This window comes from Drosophila obscura, unplaced genomic scaffold (assembly GCF_018151105.1).
Source record: "Drosophila obscura isolate BZ-5 IFL unplaced genomic scaffold, ASM1815110v1 contig_73, whole genome shotgun sequence".
NCBI lineage: Eukaryota > Metazoa > Arthropoda > Insecta > Diptera > Drosophilidae > Drosophila > Drosophila obscura.
The window spans coordinates 8,400,743-8,407,904 of record NW_024542865.1 but is presented as its reverse complement, the minus strand read 5'-3'; the positions used below and the strand labels follow the sequence as shown (position 1 = coordinate 8,407,904).

Here is a 7,162-nt window from a genome sequence, read left to right as displayed (position 1 = left end):
TGGTCGAGGATTACCGGGAGGGAATGTTGTGCTACCTAGCCCCTGACTCGGTTACGCCTGAATCGTAATTATTGATTCCCTGATTCCCTGATTCCCTGACGATCCAACCAACCAACCAACCAGCCAACCAGCCAGCCAGCCAGCCATCCACCACCCATCGAGCAGATTAATATCATATCTTCCTGGTCTCGGATTAAACCGCACCCCTGCTCTTGTGGGTGAGAGGTGAGTCAGTGTGCCAGTGTGCCTGTGTGCCTGTGTGGGGGCCATAAATGCATAATCCACGTTTTACGATCGCTTAGCAGGAAAAGTCAAGGGATCGTCTGCGGTAATCCGCAGCCAGAGGCAGAGCCAGAGGCAGAGGAAGGAGACACACATATAAGGTGGATCCACAGCCACAGCCACAGATCGAGAGAGTGAGAGCGAGAGTGAGGGAAAGATGGAAATCGAGTCACAGGTATGAAAATCTTATTCAATTGAAATTTCGCATTCCGCTTTGTAATCCTTTCGGTTGCAACGGCGACCCTTGCAACGATTCGTGAGAGATCCCTTAACCCGTTATGCAGATTTATGTTAATTGGATTTATGGGGATTTTCGCATTTAAATCCTTTCACTGTCTGCAAATATTTTGGCCTTTCTAACGTCTTGGCCCCTGCTCTTGCCCAGAGATTAGCCACGAAACCTAATCCCTTGCCCGGGGGTTTTTTGCTCGCCAATTGACTTTGAACTGCGAGATCTATTCTACGCCGATCCTGTGTCCTGTGTAGCCCCTATCTGCACTGCTATTCCCACTATACATACATACATACACACATATATATCTTTTTTGTTTTAGCCAAAAATGTGCATCCAAATAAATTATATTTTAATTTCGGACTTAATTTGTATTTTATTTATTTAATTTGTATTGCTATTATTTCAATTGGAAAACAGAATATAATTAATATTTAATAAAAAGAACATTTAAGCGTGTGGGGTAGCTTTTTGATCCCGGTATCTCGGTCCCCAGAGACCGGTACTTACTGTTGAGTTTAATTTCGATTATAATCATTTATAATCTTTATTTTTAAGCTGAATTTTTTTGGATAAAAAATAATGATTATGTTTAAAGCTTATTAAATTACTCAGAAATAATGATTATCATTGAAGAAAACCGTACAAAATTCAAATAATAATAATTGCAATGTAATTTTTAAAATATAACTTATAATGATTACGGTCCCTGATATTTATAATGCACCTGAATATTGTGATCTGATCATCCTATATCCTGGAATATACCCTTGTCTTAGCTTAGAGCTTAGCTCCCATTTATAATCCTTTTTGGAAAACTTTAAGCATTGTAATCTTCCATGGTAAAATATCTGAATAAAAACTTAAATTTAGGTTTCTAAATTGAATATCTTCCAAGCCAAGAGAAACGGTATACTTAAGCATCAAATAAAGTTTTTTGTTGTGGCAGAAGTACGCCTTAACAGCCACCGCCTTGGTGCAGTTCTCCAGGATATTTTCATTGTTTCAGATATTGGCCAAGCGTGTGTCTGGCAGAATCTACATACCCAGCCAGAACAGAAGTTTGTTTTTTGTTTCTTTAAATCCTTTAATATCCCTTTTAACTGTGCGGACGACCCCAAAATACATATACATATCTTCGAGATCTGAGGGCAAACAACAGCTGGGCCTAACCATCGATCGATCTATCGATCCAAATCCAAATGGGAATCGGGGAACGCCTTCTACTCGGACTCCGGACTCCACTGCCCTCTTTCTGAGCGACAGATTGCGCAATGCCTCGATTTTTGGCCCAAGGCCAGGCCGTGCCATGCCATGCCGCAGCCGCAGCCGCAGCCGCGTTGCGCCTCCTTTGACCTTTTTCGTAGCAATGGCTTGGGTGGGGGGAGGGGGGCGCACTTGCAACCGAATCTTCATCTACTTCCAGGGAATTCTCTAATCAAGCGGCTCCGATGCAAAAAAAAAAAAACACACACACAATAGAATCAAACAATAAATTTTAATTTCAATAATAAATATTTCTCGTGTGCGTGTGCGTTTGTCAGGGGCAAGTGGCAAGGGGCAGGGGGGCACAGGCACTGGCACTGGCACTGACACAGGCAGGGGCCGAACCGCGAACAAGATATTAGAGATCTCCTAGGAGACCATTTTGCACTAAAAATGTCAACAGCATCAATTTACAGGACCCCGAAACAAGAGAAACAAGAGAGAGAGAGAGAGAGAGGGAAGAGTGCCGAAACAAGAGGATTCTAACACTTCCAGGGAAATCACTTTACCCAAGCTAAGAAAATCCTACCCAAAAAGAAGGCTCAAAGGGCAAGGCACTTGTTCGCCGGTGGAACGGGAGCTGGGAGAGACACAGAGAGAGAGAGAAAGAGAGAGAGAGACTCCGAAGAAGATAAGAAGCCGCCGTGCACCATAAATGGGGTGTCGAAAAGATCATCATTTTGAGGGCGCCCCGCGGCGGCCTTCGGGGCCTCTGATCTGGCACCGCACGCCCCGCTGCGAGCGAGATAGAGCGGGGAAAACAGTGGCAACTGTGCGAAAGAGACAGGAACAGAGAGCGAGCAAGAGAATGAGAAAAAAAGGAGCAGCACAAGAGCTATGGGAAAAATCGATTTGATTTTTGCAAAAAAAACAAAAAAAAATTAAACAAAACAAAACAAAAAATTGGAAAAACAAGGCGGCAAAGCAGGTCACACACAGGGCACAAAGGACAAAGGAGGACTAATTGGTTCGATACTAAATTGCAAAAGACTCGTAAGCAGAGACCGCTGTTCCTTTCAAAGTCCTTAGATGTCCTGCCGCTGCTGCTCCCCTGCCCGTGTGCTGCTGTGGGATCCCCTTTGTTGGCTAATGCCATATGAATCATGTGACAGCGAATAAGAAAATAAACTCAGATACGATTAAACATAGTAATATCATTTGGACATTAGTTTAGTGCCACCAACTAACTCCAACTGCCTGATATTTAATTAACTTAAAATTTTTAATTCTTTTCAATTCAAATTCAAACGGATATTTTGTCATACCACAGATGGCGCTTTTGGTCCGTTAGCAAAGACACAAACCATGTGAATTTAGTGCCCACTTTGCATTACAGAGGGCGCTGTCTTTTGTCGTTACACAGTACTAAATAGTTGGTATTTACCAGCACTGAATAGTTTGTTTGGTTATTTGACTTCTGTTTTTCACAGTCACACTTAGAGATGGTCAGCTTGCAGGATCGGCACAATTCCGATAGTCGTGACCATGGCAATAGGTTATTTAGCTATTGTTAAAATATTTATACAATATTCTGACGATATCTTCCTATATGAATTTTAATGGCCAACTCTAATTGGACACCCGGCATATTGATGAATCAAATAAAGTTTAATAATATACCCAATAGATCACTTCGTAAGCATATCCAGTATATGGCTGACTTTGCGGGTGGTTTTAAATTTAATTTAAATCTAACAATAAAGTATATATGTATACATATATATTTGTGCTCAATTTGAGCTGCTCAATTAGCTCAATTTTTGAGCTCAACTGTGTTTTTCGCACGCCTGGTCTCTCAATTTTTTGGCGGCGCTGATCAGCGTCTTTCGCACGTCTTTCAATTACAATACATAATCATATTTAACAATTTTAATATTTGTGTGCGCGCATTTTCTCCTGCCGTGTTCCTTCCTGTGCGTGTCGACGCGTTCCCTTGCATGTGTGTGTGCATGGAACGGCGCATTGTGAAAACTGTAGAGCACAGGACCCAAGCCAGTAAAACTTAAATCATATTTAACAATTTACGGCATGGCATGTGTGTATATGCATGCTGCAGGCGTGTTGTAGTGTAGTAACATTGTTACTATCAAATACTATCCAGTTTGATGCTTTTCTTATGCTTTTCATTTCCAGATCAAACACCGTCGCTCGAAACGATCGCGAAAATTTGCTTAAGGGAGCAACCTCCAGCTTTAAGTATCAGAGTGAGGGGATTCTATTTCTATTTATTTACCTGTTTATTCCATATTCCAGCAACAGCAACAAATCAACGCCTTGTTGACGCACAAGTGACCAAGTGTCGTTGCACCAACATTTCCACATTAGCGGTGGCCGTGGTGGCCGTCGTGGTCGTGGTACCCGTGATGGCCTCTCATTGTTGCCAATAGAGAGTTTGAGGCAGAGGCAGGAGAGGTGGTCTCTTATTTCTGATCGGGCTTTTGAAATGATGCTTGCCGCCCACAATGGCAAAGTGGGTGCCATTGCCGAAGTGGGGCGGACACTCTTACGAAGGCTTAGAAGACACAATATTGGGCTCGGCCAGAACTGCAACAGACGCAACAGCCGGAGCAGCTACAAGAGGCTCAGCAGCGACATCAGCCACAGCCGGAGCAGCTACAATATCCACATCAGCTACAACAAGTGCAGCAACATCTGCAATATTCTATGCGGCATATAATATAATATATATACATATTATATAATATATTTATATAATCATATTATCTGAACATATTTATTGCAACTGCTTGTCAATTGGGATAGGTCTGAACATATTAACAAAAGTTTATACAATATACAAAACATATACAATAACGAATACTTCCAGATGTTAAGCAAAATACAATATTGATATGTACTTGAAATCCCACTGCAACTTTATTGCGTTTCTGAAAGGAATATACTCGTAATAAATTGGATTTGCTTTTCACATATGTAAAAAAAGCGAATTAATGCCAAGCGGAGACGGGAATTTCCGTGCATATGTATGCTCCTAAATAGAAGCAACAGACAGAAAATAAGATTTTAATGGCAATTCCAATATATTAACCATTTAATTTTATTTTTAATATCAATTAATGTACAGTTGCGAAAAAAATAATAACACCACTTCCCTCTGAACAAAAACAGTGCTACCGCCCTTCAAATTTTTGTCTATATATTTTTTTTTGGGAATTTAAAAAAAAGCCCACAAAAATTGCGAAAAAAAAATAGCACCATTAGCCCTTTTTTGGGGGGAATCCCCTGAATTTCGTAGCATTGCCTTTGCAGAATGCATGTGCTCATTAGTTTTAACTAAGAACTCACTGTTTCTATCATAAAAGTTAAAAATGATAATTAAAATGGGACGTGAAAAGCACTGCACTGCGGAGAAGCGCGATCTTATCAAAAAATTTATATTGGATGGAAAAACTTACAGAGAAGTTGGATACTCCAATAAAATAATTTAAAACGCCTTAAACTATGAAGAAAAGACTGAAACACGCGGGCGAAAACGATCTATGACCCCTGTTAATGTCAAAAGACTGATTCGTCAGAGCAAGAAGGAGCCCTTCAAGCCTGCTACTGAGCTTAAAAAAGAGCTTACAATAAATGCGACGGACCAAACAGTTCGCACATATCTAAGTCAACATAGCCTTAAAGCCTGCAGCCCAAGAAAGGTACTACGCCTGAAGTTTGCCAGGGATCATGCAAATTGGACATCCCCAAAATGGAGAAATATTTTATGGTTAGATGAGTCCAAAGTGGTTATGTTTGGTGGAAAGGGATGTCGATCATACTTTAGACGTCCAAAAAAATACTGAAAAAAACCCCAGTACACAACAAAAACTATTAAGCATAGAGGGTGTAGTGAAATGGTATAGGCCTGCTTCTTCTACTATGGAGTAGGTCCAATACATTGGATACAATACATCATGGATCAGCACGTGAATATCATGGAGACAGTAATGCTACTCTTTGCACAATATGAAATGCCGCTCATATGGGTCTTTCAACAGGACAACTCCAAACACACCAGCAATAAAGCAAAGAAATGGTTCAGGGCAAACTCTGTGAACGTTTTGGAGTGACCTGCTCAGTCGCCTGACCTGAATCCCATCGAAAATCTGTGGTGTGGTCCGACGTCAAGAAGGCAGTTGCTGCTTCTAAATTAAAGAGTCCTGGTCTGAAATTACCCTAAAACGATGCCAGGACTTGGTTGATTCCATGCCAAGACGCTGCGCAGCTGTTATTGCCAATAAAGGACACTGTACTAAACATTAAATTATGCATAGATTTAGTATTAATAGTTCAAAATGGTTAACTATTGAATTCGTTACATATTGCTTATTTTTTTTAAATTTTAAATCCATTTTTGAAAAGTGGTGCTATTCCTTTTCGCCTAGTTTTATGAATTTCAATTAAGTTCCTTAAATATTTTAAAAACGTTACAATAACATGATTTTTTTTTTTGTATTTCCAGGTTTGTTAGTCTCCCATTTCTAAAAATGTGCTTAAAGCTAAGAATGTGAGTTTGGCAATTATTTAAAAATTGCTTATGGTGGTGGTGCTATAATTTTTTTCACAGCTGTATGTATTTAAACATGTACCAATCCAATTCCAGCTGGTTCCAGAATATTCCTTTATTCCTAGAAAAATTAACCAAAAGCCGGCAGCGACCCAGTTTTTGGCTCAAAAAATCTCTGCCGATGGGAGATGACGCACAAGGTGACCTAAAAGTCATAATATAAATCAAATTAAAAATTACACCATTACTGATCTAAGTTTAAACAGAAGTAATATGCGACATAAGTAATTTAGCTCCACGACTTTAAAATATTTGTGAACGATCGCGGCCGCAAGCAATTTGCTCATCTCTGACGGGGAGAGCATAAATAAGGCCTGCTGCCCCCCGCCTGACCCCATCATGGCGCACTTTTCCAACAACAGAGGAGAAAAGAGAAAAACAGAAAAAAAGAAAACGTAGAAAAAGGTTTGTGGAGGAAAAATTGGCGCAAAAATTACACGCGAGCCCCGAAACGTGACGTAGTCGTGACGTTAGTGCACGTTAAAAACAGCCGGCAAAACGTATGTAGAAGAGCACACTTGTTCGCAATTAATGGCGCACTACCAGAGAATGTAATTCAATTATTGGGCAAATGCATTTAAACGTAAAAATTGTTGGGCATTATTCCCAATCGTCACTTTGACATTTTGGATAGAAAAATATATTTTTCTCAGCAGCGCACTCTCAGAGAATACACTCACTCGCTGACGTGACTGACTCGTTCGAGTGCGTCACGCCAGCTGGCCCGCTCACACGCACGCAGAAAATGCCAGAGAGAGCGGCTCTGTCTATCTCGCTTTCATTCGTGCCAACGTGTCTGTCTGCGTGTGTGAGTG

The 7,162-nt window shown here is 40.7% G+C and overlaps 1 long non-coding RNA gene across 1 annotated transcript; it reads left to right on the top strand.

Annotated features, from left to right (window-relative positions):
* Window positions 1-3,573: 3,573 nt before the first annotated feature.
* Window positions 3,574-4,837, top strand: LOC121405026. The gene is made up of 3 exons (XR_005968331.1): window positions 3,574-3,984; window positions 4,034-4,543; window positions 4,608-4,837. It is a non-coding gene; the product is annotated as an uncharacterized LOC121405026 (long non-coding RNA).
* Window positions 4,838-7,162: the final 2,325 nt, after the last annotated feature.